The sequence below is a fragment of the Cryptomeria japonica genome, chromosome 5 (assembly GCF_030272615.1).
Source record: "Cryptomeria japonica chromosome 5, Sugi_1.0, whole genome shotgun sequence".
Taxonomy (NCBI): domain Eukaryota; kingdom Viridiplantae; phylum Streptophyta; class Pinopsida; order Cupressales; family Cupressaceae; genus Cryptomeria; species Cryptomeria japonica.
In genome coordinates, this window is record NC_081409.1 from 239,043,401 (window position 1) to 239,056,391 (window position 12,991).

The following is a 12,991-nucleotide window of genomic DNA, read 5'->3' on the forward strand; positions in this document are numbered from 1 at the left end:
AGGAAGAAGGTAATGACGATGTGACTCTGGTAGCAATGACGATGAATTAAAAAATGACAATTATGGTGGCACAAATTTGGATGATAATGGCAATTACGCTAGGACTAGGACAACGATCATGGAGATGCAAGTTTGGGACTTTGATGGACAATAAGTTTAGACTTCAAAGACTAATTTTTGACTTGTTCTTTGGCAAAAGATAGTGACACAAAAAATATGACAAGCATAAAAATAAAGTATCTAACTCAACTGATATGATGAAGGCCTAAGTTAGAACAAGTGTTTACAATTACTGTTATGAACGAACAAAACACAATTGTAAACATGTACTTCCTAGGTTGGGAATGTGATACTACATGTTGAATCCCCACTTAGATTTCTTCAAATACTGAAACATAGCAAACAAATAGATAATTCAGTGGCGTTAGCTCCCCCGCCACGACACACACTTCTCGGGCACACCAAAATTTCATACCCCGAAGATCCGAAGATCTTATGAATCGAAGGACATCTATCTCAACTATGAACAATACGGATTGACATGACTTTAGAGGTTCGACCTCCTACACCAACAAGCAAAAAAGGATTGGGGATCCTAAAAACTTTGGTTCGTAGTGGAGGAGATTTTAAGGTAAATTTGGTGGTTATACATGTCGTGGCTAGCTTATTTAAGAAATATCCCAACTAGTGGAACACAGGTTTTTACACATCTACCACACAAGCACCGAAGGATTTTGAATTTCATCAAGACCACAAAGGTAAATTTGCATGTAGATACTGAGGGAAACCATCGATATAGCACAACAACACCAATTGATTATGTATTTCATCAAAATCATAAATATTTATATATAGCGGATCGAAAGAGTACCGCTTAGGTTGTTGCCTCTCACCTAGCCATATCGACTACTAGGGAGGCAGACTCTTCTACCTAAAAAAAAGTAAATCAAGCATCACCAAAACTTTTCTCTTGCACCCATGATCATGAGAGTAAGAGAAAAGATAGTATCTGTTAGCAGTATGTTTGTTCACATGCACAAGTGTGCCAACACATGGAATACAAAGGTTAATTTTCTTATGCAATTGAAATATTTTCTAACTAAGAGAAGACACATGATTCATTGTAAAAAAAAAGTATTTGCCAATGCACCCCTCTTTGGCGGTCCTGCAACAAACGAGTTAGAGTTTTGAGCTTTGGGGTCTTTGACAAGCAATGCAGCTACACAAACGTTAGCAAAACCTAATCAAACAACAAGCATTATCATGTTAGCAACAAGCCAATAAAATTTAAATTCAAGAAAATGACCAAAAATAAAAAAGAGAGTGTTTTCACCACTTGACAAAGCAATCCTACTACTTATGGAAATTGAAATTGAGAAGAAAATGAATTCCGTCGAGGGAGAAATCCATTTGTATTCTCGTGTTTTTGCCTACAAGTGTAAAAAATCTGCAATATAACACACTAAAACAACAAAAAACATGAGATGGACCTGTGAAGTGAGTCCCACTGGGCATGCCAAAAATGTGTGAGTAAAAATATGTGCAAATAAAATGATTGAAATACGTCCTAGCAATCTAAACAAACACAAAATCTATCCAAACAAATGAGATTAGGATGATTGAGAAGGAAAACTAGATAAATGACATAATATAAATTAAAATGCAAACTCTAGAGTTATCCTTCAATTTGATAGTCCTTTGATTTTATGTGTGCTCGATCTATGATTCCAAAGGTGCTTGAATATGCTCCATGATGATGAGTATGCAAACTAGACTAAAACGGATGCAAATGGATGTGATATGAGGTTGCAAATGCAAGTGATGTGAGTAGTGAATTCAACATTATGATGGTATGAAAATGAAAGTGGATGGATTGTGAAGGAAAATGAGGGAATTAAATAGGCCAAGCTAAGAGAAGAGGAAGCATGAAAATAAGGCACTTGTTATTGAGAAGGGCAAGTGTCATGAATGGAAATGACAAGTGTCCTTGAGGGCACATGCCTATTTGGGAGAGAGAGACCTGAATAAGAAGTTTCCATTCCAAATATGAAAATATTTCCAAATATCGAGATAATGAGGATATTTCCCAAAATATTAAGAAATTAAAGATATTCGAGAATGTGCACACATGTGATGAGGGAAAGAGGGTAATGTTGACTAAATGAGACACTTGTCCTTGAGAAGGGCAAGTGTCATGGATGGAAATGACAAGTGTCCTTGAGAAGGGCAAGTATCGTGGAAAGGAATGACAAGTGTCTTTGAGGACACTTGTCTATTTGGGAGAGAGACACCCAAATAGGAAGCTTCCATTCCAAATATGAAGATATTTCTAAATATTATTTTGATTAGGATAAAAGAATGACAATTGTCCTTGAGGGCACATGCCTATTTGGGAGAGAGACACCCAAATAAGAAACTTCCATTCCAAAATGAAGATATTCCCAAATATTAGGATATTTGAGATATTTCCCCAAATATTAGGAAATTCAAGATATTTGGAAATGTGTACGCATATGATGAGGGAAAGGGATGAGGTTGACTAAAACTTATGGTTAGCCAAATGGGTAACGTTTAGAGGAAAGATTAGATGAGGGTTAAGGTTGGGAGACATGTGAGGAAATGGAATTAATTAATTCCACAATGGGGAAAAGGAGGAATGGGACAAAAGATGAATTAAAAAGTCAAACTATGCATTTGATTTATTTAATAGAAGAAGGAGGTGAATTTAATTAATTAAATGGTTTATGACTGTCAAACAATTAATTAAAAGGGGAATCATTTCCAAATATGAAGATATTACCCCAAATATTAGGACATTTAAGATATTTTAGAATGTTTACTAAAACATGTAGCTAGCTGGGTGGGTTAAGTTAGAGGAAGAGTTAAATGAGGGTTACAGGAGGATTAAAGTTAGGAGACATGTGAGGAAATAGAATTAATTGATTTTCTACGAGGTAATTAAGAGGAAAAAGGTCAACATGAATTAAACAATCAAATTGTATATTTGATACACTTAATAGAAGAAAGGGACAAATCCAATTAATTAATTCATAGTTATCAATTAATTACTTAAGGGAGAACTATAGCGCAATTAATAAAATTAATTAGCTAGAAGGAGGGAACACTAATTAATTAAATAATGCATAATTATTTAATTAAAGGCATTCAAGATAGTTAAATTCAATTATTTAAATCAATCAATTTTAGGTGTCTATGGTAACTGAGCCCAAGATCTATAACATGAAAGATTATGTCTTTAGTCAATGGGCCAACTCTTATTGGGAAAGTAATTATTATTTTAGACGGTTGATCCACATCATCATAGGCTTTGATATTTATTTTCTTAGAAGTATACATGATATGCTAAGAGAATCCTAACATTTTAACCAACTTTAATGTACAAATGTTAAGACCAGATTTGTCATCAGTTAGAACTATTTTGATTTTATGCTTATGGACATATACCTCAAGGTGGAGTGGGTCATTATGTGAAGTTTTATTGGGTGAAGAGAACATGCAACATGGTGTAGTGGAAATGTTACCAACCATGGTCTAAAATGCATCAATATTAATGTCACTAGGTAATGTGGACTCGCATACGGCTTTGTCCAATATTGCTTTATGGCTTGGCAAAATGCGAAAGAGCTCAACAATAGAGATTTGGGTGAGGGTTTTGTTAAGATGGTCCACTAGATTATATTGACTTGCTGGTTGGGAAGCAGATGGTGCACCTTAAAGTGTTACTTTAGAGAAATGTGTGGCTACTACGCAATTAGGGTTCTTTCTCCTCACAGTGATAGTAGCAATAGTTTCATCATCTTAACTAATGTGATTGATAATATATTCATGCGATCCACTGGTATAATTGGCCTTGTTATTTGGAGTCCCTTAGTTGGAGGTTTTCCCTTTGTCATGATTTTCAAAAGGCTTTTTAAATATTGTATGATAATTATTAAATGTTTCCTTTGCATTTTGAATTGATATCACACGATAGTCAATTAGATTTTGGATGATATTTTTAAGCTTATAATAGTTTGGGATCTTATGACCTTTGACTCTATGGTAGTCGCAAAAATCATTGTCATTCCACCAAACTGTCTTGAAAGGACTAGGATCATATGATTTGATCTTTGGAAAAATTATTACATTAGATTAGATGAGCTTCTTAAGTGTAGACTCAATTGGTTCTCTAAGTGGAGTATAAGTTCGCCTCAGATTATTAGTCCTTGGTGCACGTTGAGGATTGGGTTGAGTCACATTAGCTGAATTGTTGTTATTATTTGATTGATTTTACTAGGAGGTGGTGTGCTTGTACTAGTAGGGCCTTGGAGAGAAGTCATATGTTGGGCTCAATTGAGCAATTTTACATCCACCACTCCATCGTTTGTAACCTTCTTATTTCTTGACCAAAACTTGGTTTTTTCATTAGATGCATTATTAGCCTGATTGCTTTCGTTGGAAGTTTTTAGGAGACCTTATGCAATAAGGACTCTTTAACATTGTATCCATTTTTCAATTTCTTGGTGAAACATATCCAAGCATTGCATCTATAACGGATATTTCCTTTGCAGGACCAAGTTTTAGCAAACATGTCAACTTGCTCTTTCTTTAGTATATAACTTGGACATTTTTTAGCAAGTGAGTGCCAATTCTATAAAATAAAGTAGTGAAGGACTCTCCCTCTTTTTGCTTGCTGGCACATAAATCCATTAGTGTTATTGGATTGTCAATATTATGTGAAAAGTGTTCCATAAATTGTTCTGCCAATTCACTCCATGAGCATATTCCGGGTGGGAGATGGGAAAACCACTCCATTGCTTGAACCCCTAAATTACAAGGGAAGATGCACATTAGATAAGTATCATTGTCAACAACCTCTATATAGGAAATAAAGAACTCATGGATATGATCTCGGGGGTCACCTTTTCCCTTATACTTTTCAAATTTAGGAGCTTCAAAATTAGGTGGGAAAGGCAACATGTACATCGTTATATCGAAAGAGAAGGAGTACAAAACTTCTATTGTGTAACTTTTCTTGATGTCCCCAATTTGAAGATCTGACATTTGATGTTGCAGGCTCTATAATTTTTATGAGTATATTTGTTTGGGTTGATGGAGCATGAATAGCCAGATTGGGATGAATGAATGGGTTGGTATTCAAATATGCAGGTGGATGTTGAAATGTGGAACAATTAAAAAGCTGAGAATTGCTTGAATCGCTTAATGAGGTAAAATACATGAAATGGGTGTTGAAATTATATTGTGTTCTACTAAAAGGGTTTTGTGAGCTTTGATCAGGTGGTGGAACATTTTGGTAACTGAAAGTGTATTTGACAGGGACGAAATTAGAAATTTGAGACACGTTGGTCATGGCTTGAGAAAGAGCACTACTGCTCATTTAAGATGAAACATTTTTTTTCACTTGAGCGCTCAAGGAAGATGTATTTGGATTAGAGATCTGAGTGTGAATATTGGCACTAATGGAAACAAGAGCTTTAGTTGAAGTGGTGTTAGTTTGACCAAATAGATTGGTGTTATAAAGGGGATTATTATAAAGAGATGTTGATGCAATGCTCTTCGTGGCACCTTGGGTAGTTCTCACTAAAGGAAAACTGGTGGGGACTTTTTGTAAAGAAAACCCTTGTGCGAGTCTCATGGTTTGAGGAATTTGAGCCCTGGGTTGCATTATGGTGGTAACATCAAAGTCCATGATAATTTAGCATCATTTTGCACTAACAATAAGAGGTACCATTTAGGGTTGTGATTAAGAAGAGCATCGATGCTCACATGAATTTGCAGGTCTTGTTGTGCATCTTCATGTTCTTCAATAGTTAGACCCCTTTGGATATTTTTGACAAAATATGGATCATTGGGATTAGACGTTGTGGCATGACCCATTAAAGTTGTTGCTTTTCTATCTTGTCTACATGAGTAGGACGTAAGGTCCATAGTGCTCATTGGGTTGAAATTCAAGTCATTATAAGGATACATTGAATGTTTACCTCTTTTTGATCGAGTAACGAGCATGGAGGACTCCTTAAAACACACTAAAAGATGACAAAGATGATAACTATGTTTTTGGTCATTAGGCGTTTTGGGATTAATGCAACTATGGATGCAAAACTATGTTTTTGATCTTTTTAAATGATGATTATAAAGCTAAGGTGCACCTATTTGTTTTGGAATTTTTTGAGATTGTTGAATGAGAATGCAAGGAATAAGAAAACCTATGAGTTAGATTCCTAGGAAGCTTAGAAGCACAGGGCTATGGATGCCCGCCTAAGGATACTGAAAACCACACCTTTACTTGAAATACAATGGAGATTGATTGTACGTTTGATAAAAGTTTTGACCTCAAGCTAGACTTATGATCATGAGGGCTAAACTTTGAGAATTGGTTGATTGGTGATGATAAAAGTTTAATAAGGTCTTGGTTATATCTCAATGATCACTGTTGATCCCAAGACTTGACTTTTTGGATCTCCTTAAGAATGAATGGATCCTACAATGCAATTATACTAAAGATGATAATGCTTTCAAACTTGATTTTGCACTAAGATGACCCTAAAGAAACTTATGTTGCAAACTTAATATCTTGGAACTAAGGGAACCCTAAAAAAGACAATACTAAATGGACCTACAAACCCTAAAGGCTTGATTGATCACAAAGTTAAAACTGTTTTGGATCTCAATTTAATAATCTAACTGACCCTTTGTATTACTGATTTTAGCAGTCAATTGAAAAATTAGACCTAGCAATTGCAAAAATGATTATGGTCTATTGCAAAAATTGATTAGCAATTGTGAAGCAGATTAAGGTCAAATATGAAAATTGAAATAGCAATTACGGAATTCTATCTCAATTTTGGAAATTAGAGAGTTGCATCTATTATTTTGAGGAACATTTTCAGATGGATTAGGTGATTAGTTAGTCAAAACAGACTTGGACTCCTTTGATATTTAGAGTTTTGTCATCCTTGTTTTCGTTTTTTTATGAAAACAGGATAACCCCTACGATTTTTTCTCGAATTCATCCTCTTTACTTTTAAGTCTAGTAATGAGGAATTATTTTCATATCATTTGTGTTTGAATACTCAGTCTTCAAAGTTGGTTTTCCTCCTTTTGTTAAATTTTTAAAATTTTAACTTTATAGTTAAGTCCCCTGTTTTGGTGTCAAGTCGGGTTTTAAACCCGATTTTGCATCATTTTTTATTACTTGGTGTTAAGTCGGGTTTAAAATCGAACTCCATGTGAATCAATTTTGATGAAAATTGGATCTATAAGCCCGATTTACATCATAATGAAACTCGAGTTTATATTTATTGATTTTTTGAGTTTGATTAGAATCGGGTTTCTTTATCCATTTATTTATGATCTTGTGCCCTATTTTTCTTCATTATCATTTTCATGGAGATTTGGAAGGATCCCAGTTTCTTTCAAACCAGATTTGCAGAATTTGTGTTATATACCATTTTCACCCTTTATATCTGTTGTGTTTTGGGTTTTTTCTCAATTGATCTTCACCATTAATCGTATCCATTGAAGTTCTTCAATGAATACAGTTAATGTTAAAGTTTTGATGTTGTTTTAAATCATTTTTTTTTACCAAAACCTAGAATCGGGTGTGAGGTGGGTCTGTAAATCCGGTTCACACCATAGTTTGGTCAAGGGTGTGAGTCAAATTTCAATCCCTACTCACTCCCTTCTTATTTTCTTTGATTGTTTAAATACACCGGAGCTAATACTCCATTGTTTGTGGCGGGGACACGGTCCCACCATATTTTTCTTTATTATCATTTCTTTGTAAATGATGGTGGTTATCAGGCCTATAAACTCGATCATCACCATCGTCTTTGAAATGATGGTGGTTATTGGGGTTATAGCCCCTACTCCCCACCATCATACAATATGTGTTTTGTTTGAAGTCCTTCCAATGGTGTTGGTTGGGAGTATAACCTCGCCCGACACCACCATTATATCTTCGCAGTGCTTTTTTTTAAGTGTCGATCGAGGGTATAACCCCACCCGACACCTCCATTCTTGACAATCCCATAAACAAGTGTAAATTGGAGTTATAACTCTGACATGCACTTAACCTATATTTTTATCATGAATCAAAATAGGTGTAAATTGAAGGTATATCTCTAAATTACACCATTGTTTGTGTTGTTCCCTTGGTGTATTTAGGGGATATAAACCTGATATACACCTATTTTGGTTTTTTGCCTTATTTTAAGTGAAAAATGTGTGCACGAAAGTGTGACTATCAAACAATAAAAATGTTAAGTTACACACGAATGAAACATTACATACAGAAGGATAAATTGACAAAATAAGTTAGACAACCATCCTATTTAAAAACCGTTCAATTTTCCTCTATCTTCAAGGATTCCTCAAGTCGTGGATTTTTTTCTCAAATCATTGAGCGACTAACTCTTGGAATGACAACTCAAAGGATGAGTGCTATGATAAATTGATATGCTTCTGCAACTAAGATCTATGATTATACAACAAAAGTATGATATAATGAAGATTAATGATTATGGTAATGAAACTAACATGCTATGATGGTGATGCAAGATAGGGATCAACTTCCAAAACTGATAAATTGAAATTGGACGTTGGGGTCAGAATAACAATATTGATATGATGGATCAACCTTGGAGCACTGATATCGGAATAGAAATTCTGAACAAGACCTCTTGACCACCCATCTGAATAAGTTATAAAGGTGGAACAACAATTTCAAGTCATCTCGATAGAACAAATTATCTTGATGACACCTATTTCAGTTAGGCTATATCAATCGAGATAGTCGAAGGCCTATTGATATAGCCCAACAAAGTTGACCGAGCAGGATTTTCCAATCCCGATAGCGTAACCTATCCCGATGTTACCTTCAACGGAATAACTTATGCCAAACAAGATAGCTAACGACTTATCAGAATAGCCATCGAAGGTCGGTTGAACGATATTTTATAATCCCGATGGGACGAATTAACCTGATCAAGGTCATCGAGTTAATTCGTTCCATCAGGATTTTAAAATATCGTTCAACCGACCTTGCATGGCTATTTCAATAGGCCATCAACTGTCTTGTTCAACATAAGTTATTTTGATGAATGAGACCAAGAGCTTTGTTGGCAGCAATTGGATGAAGAAGGTACAATCAAGCCAAAGCATGGAGGTGCAGATCCAAGGTGACTAGTCAAGAGGAGCACTAAGTTGCTTGGGAAAAACCAAGCCCAAGGTAAAGATGAAGACATATGGGAGAAGTCACATGCTCAAGGAGGACCATCATAGTGTTGACATTCCAGACAATGTTGCAAACCTCATTTCATCAGGAGCATGGAATATTTCCTCTTCGGGTGTATGGTGCAAGAGCACCTAGAGTTTAGTTGTTGTGTCAGTTAGATGTTAAAGTCTTAGAAGTTAGGGTTCATGTCATTCAGATTCAATAAGGTCTATTGAGACCATTCATAATGTAATTTCATGTTTTTAGATACATATGTCATCACAATTTACAAGTCTGTAAAGTTGCTCAAAGTTGTCATTTATGTTGTTATCGGGATAGGTTATACTGATAACATGTCATTACTGTAAAAAGTTGTCATAGTGGTCATCGAGATAGTTATCCCGATAAAATGTCGATGTTGTAAAAAGTTGTCAAAGGGGTCATCGGGATAGTTATTCCGATAAAAGGGTTATCGAGATAGTTAGAACTGTCGGGATTGCACAAACCCGTTTAGTTGACTTTGCATGGCTATTTCGATAAGCTTCCAGTTGTCTCGATCGGTATAGCTATACCAAAATAGGTAACATCGGGATAAGTATTTTCTATTGGAGTTGCACAAAAAGGTTATTCTACTGATAGAAGTTATTCTGATGGGGAGGTCAAAAAGTCATGATCAAAGTTGTTATTCTGATATCGATACCTAACATTGATTGAGTAGATCGGTATTGTTACTTTTATATCTATGTCTGACATGGATTTTTCAAATGTAAAAGTCAAACAATCAAAGATCCTAAGGGTTTGTTGTGACCGCGGGAATGCATAAATTTGGTATAAATTGTATAGCCATGAGGGGATGTAGAACTGATTTTTGAATTTTGAAATCATTGGCACCAAGATTGGGAGTTTATTTTTTGCAACTCGCTCTGTCTCTGAAATTTATTTTGTTTTTTGTTTCTTTGAATATTGTTGTATGGATTCAAACTGTTTATGTGAGCATGTGAGGGTATAGAATTCTAGGTTATCTTCCATTTGTCGATGGTTAAATTTCTAAACAGTTAAGATCTTGTAGATTTCTTCATGAGACTGCCTGATAACTAGGGTTCTAATAAAATTGATGATTTTCCCCTAATCCTATTGTCATAACACCCCCTATTGCTAATGTGATGGGTATATAATCATGGAGTCTGAAGGAAGGAATTTTTGTATTGCATCATATGGATATTTATTACTATGCTAACTTGTTTATGATTGCTATACTATTGTGATTGTGATCTAAAAAGCTTGAGGGAGACTTGTGTGGCTTGATAATGAAAGCACCTTGATAATGGAAAATAAACTTGATCATGTGTAGCCTTGATATTGAGAGGATGAGTCCTATTTATAGAGGAAATTGGCAATTGGATGGTTAAGATTGAATTATCTTATCAAGGGCTAGGATTACCTAATCCTCAATCCATGATTGCAACTTTCACTGATGCAATGGTGACAAGTGACATCATGAGGAGGCTTGAGAGGAGAGAGAAGAGGCATTAAATGCTTGAGGAGACATGAGGGTTACCCTAGAGGGTTTGGCTAGGGTTAGTTTAATGGATAAAGCTTTTATCGAAGGGATAAACTCTTGTGCAGAGGATAAAGGATAACCATGGTCAAAGCAATGAATGCTTGAAGAGACTTGGGGGTTAGATGAATGGTTAAGTTAGAGAAAAAGTCTCTAACCAAGGGTCAAAGGTGAGTTAACCTTGAAGGCTTAGGAACACTTCTAGAGGTTAACTTGTGGAAGGCATAAAGCCTTTAATGGTTTGAGAAGTGACTTCTTCCTAATCCTTGGTTTAGGAATGTGCAAATGCTTAGGAGGGGGTTTAGGCTAATTAGAAGGGTTTAGAAGAATTTAGAAGAAGGATCAGGCATGCAACTTGCACATTCTAAAAAGTGCAAGTGGGTTGAATTTGGGATTTTAAATAAATGTTAATTTATTTAAATGAGAAAGGAAGATTTAATTAAATGTAGGAGGGGATTTTAATTAAACAAATCACATTTATTTATTTAATTAATAGTCTGAATTTGGTTAGGTGATTTAATTTAAATAAATTGAATAATTTATTTAATTAATAGAAGAAGGGTGTTGGGATGAATTAATTAAATATTAATTTAATTAATAGTTGGATAAGAGGAAAGGATTAATTAAATAAATTTAATTAATACCTTAGATAATTGATAATTAAACAAATATTAAATTCATATAATTAGGTGGACATAAATAGGTGTCTATAGAAGTGTAAATCAAATTTCTAAGTTCGATATGCACCGGTTGATGATTTTACTTATATTAAGTGCACCTAATACACACACTTATAAATTGGTAATTTTTGACCAATTTGTGATTGATCGATGGTTTTATCCTATCAAATGAAGATTCTTATGGAGGCATCATCTCAAATGATGCTTTTTCCATGTTGTGGTGCATTTATTGCAAATGATGTAACCTTCACATAGAAAGAAATCAATGAAGTTCAAGAAGCAAGAAGTACATCCAGTTTTTCTTCCTTCATCTATATCATCCAATATTGACAATATCAGAGATACGAAGATTGGCCATGTGGATCTCAATGAATTCTTGAAAAGAGTAAAAGGGTTAGCAGTATCTTATAAAATGGAGCCCACCATCAACAATGAAATACATTTGGTGGCGGCCTTTCCTATGTCTACACAAATCTAGAATTTGTGTTGGCCCTAGCCAACACGTATGATCCTACCACTAGATCAGTGAAGGATGTGGATTGTAAGGAGACACTTATCAAGCTCAATGAGGATTTCTTTGATACAATCTTCAAGTGTTCACCTATAGATCAATATGCTAATATTGACATGCAATCAACAATGGCTTATTTTGAAAAAAAATCAGATAAGTGTTGAAGGAATGTAAATGATAATTGGCTAAAAACATCTAGGCCTAGAATTTCAAGATGATATGAGACTCTTCCTCACATTGATTTCATCGAGGAGGTCAATGATCTTATTACTCTTCTAAGTAGAGTAAAAGGGCTCCCAACTTCCAACACTCATTACAAGTTGATGTATTAGTACATTCACAATATCTGGCGGAATAAGAAGAAGATCTACTGGGGCAGGTAGATTGCAGATGCTTTATGTGAGCAGTTGACCAAGGTTCCCACCACCTTGAAGTTCTACATGACTTCCTACCTTGTCCATGCAGCTGCCTCGGTGAGGCATTTTTCGGGCTTATCTACCACTGATGACAGGAGATAGGTTCCTGTTTACAAGTACTTCACTTAGTTGACTCTCAAGAAGATTTTACACCATTTTAGGAGGGTCAATGATGCCTTCTTTGATCATTACATGCACTTATTTGACAAAGATATTCAGAACAAAAGAGTGTCAGATGAAGCCTGGAAGTTGGTGAGTGAATATGGTTGTATTTTCTTCCAATTCTCCACATTTACATATATCGGGATTGGATGCTTTGAAGGAGAACCCTTAATGCTCCCAAAGTATCCATCAGACAAGATCATCCTTATGGGGATGGATTGCCGAATGATATCAATTCATGAGTGTCAAACTAGAGCTCATAAGACAAGTCTCAAGTTTTCTATTATCATAGGAAAATATTCCATCTACAATGCCCATGCCATGGAAGAGGAGATGAGGAGAGTAACTATGAGATTCTTCAAAGCCGAGAAGTATTTTGACTATAGAGGCACGAAGAACAAAATCAAGAAGAGTTACACTCGTTTCCAT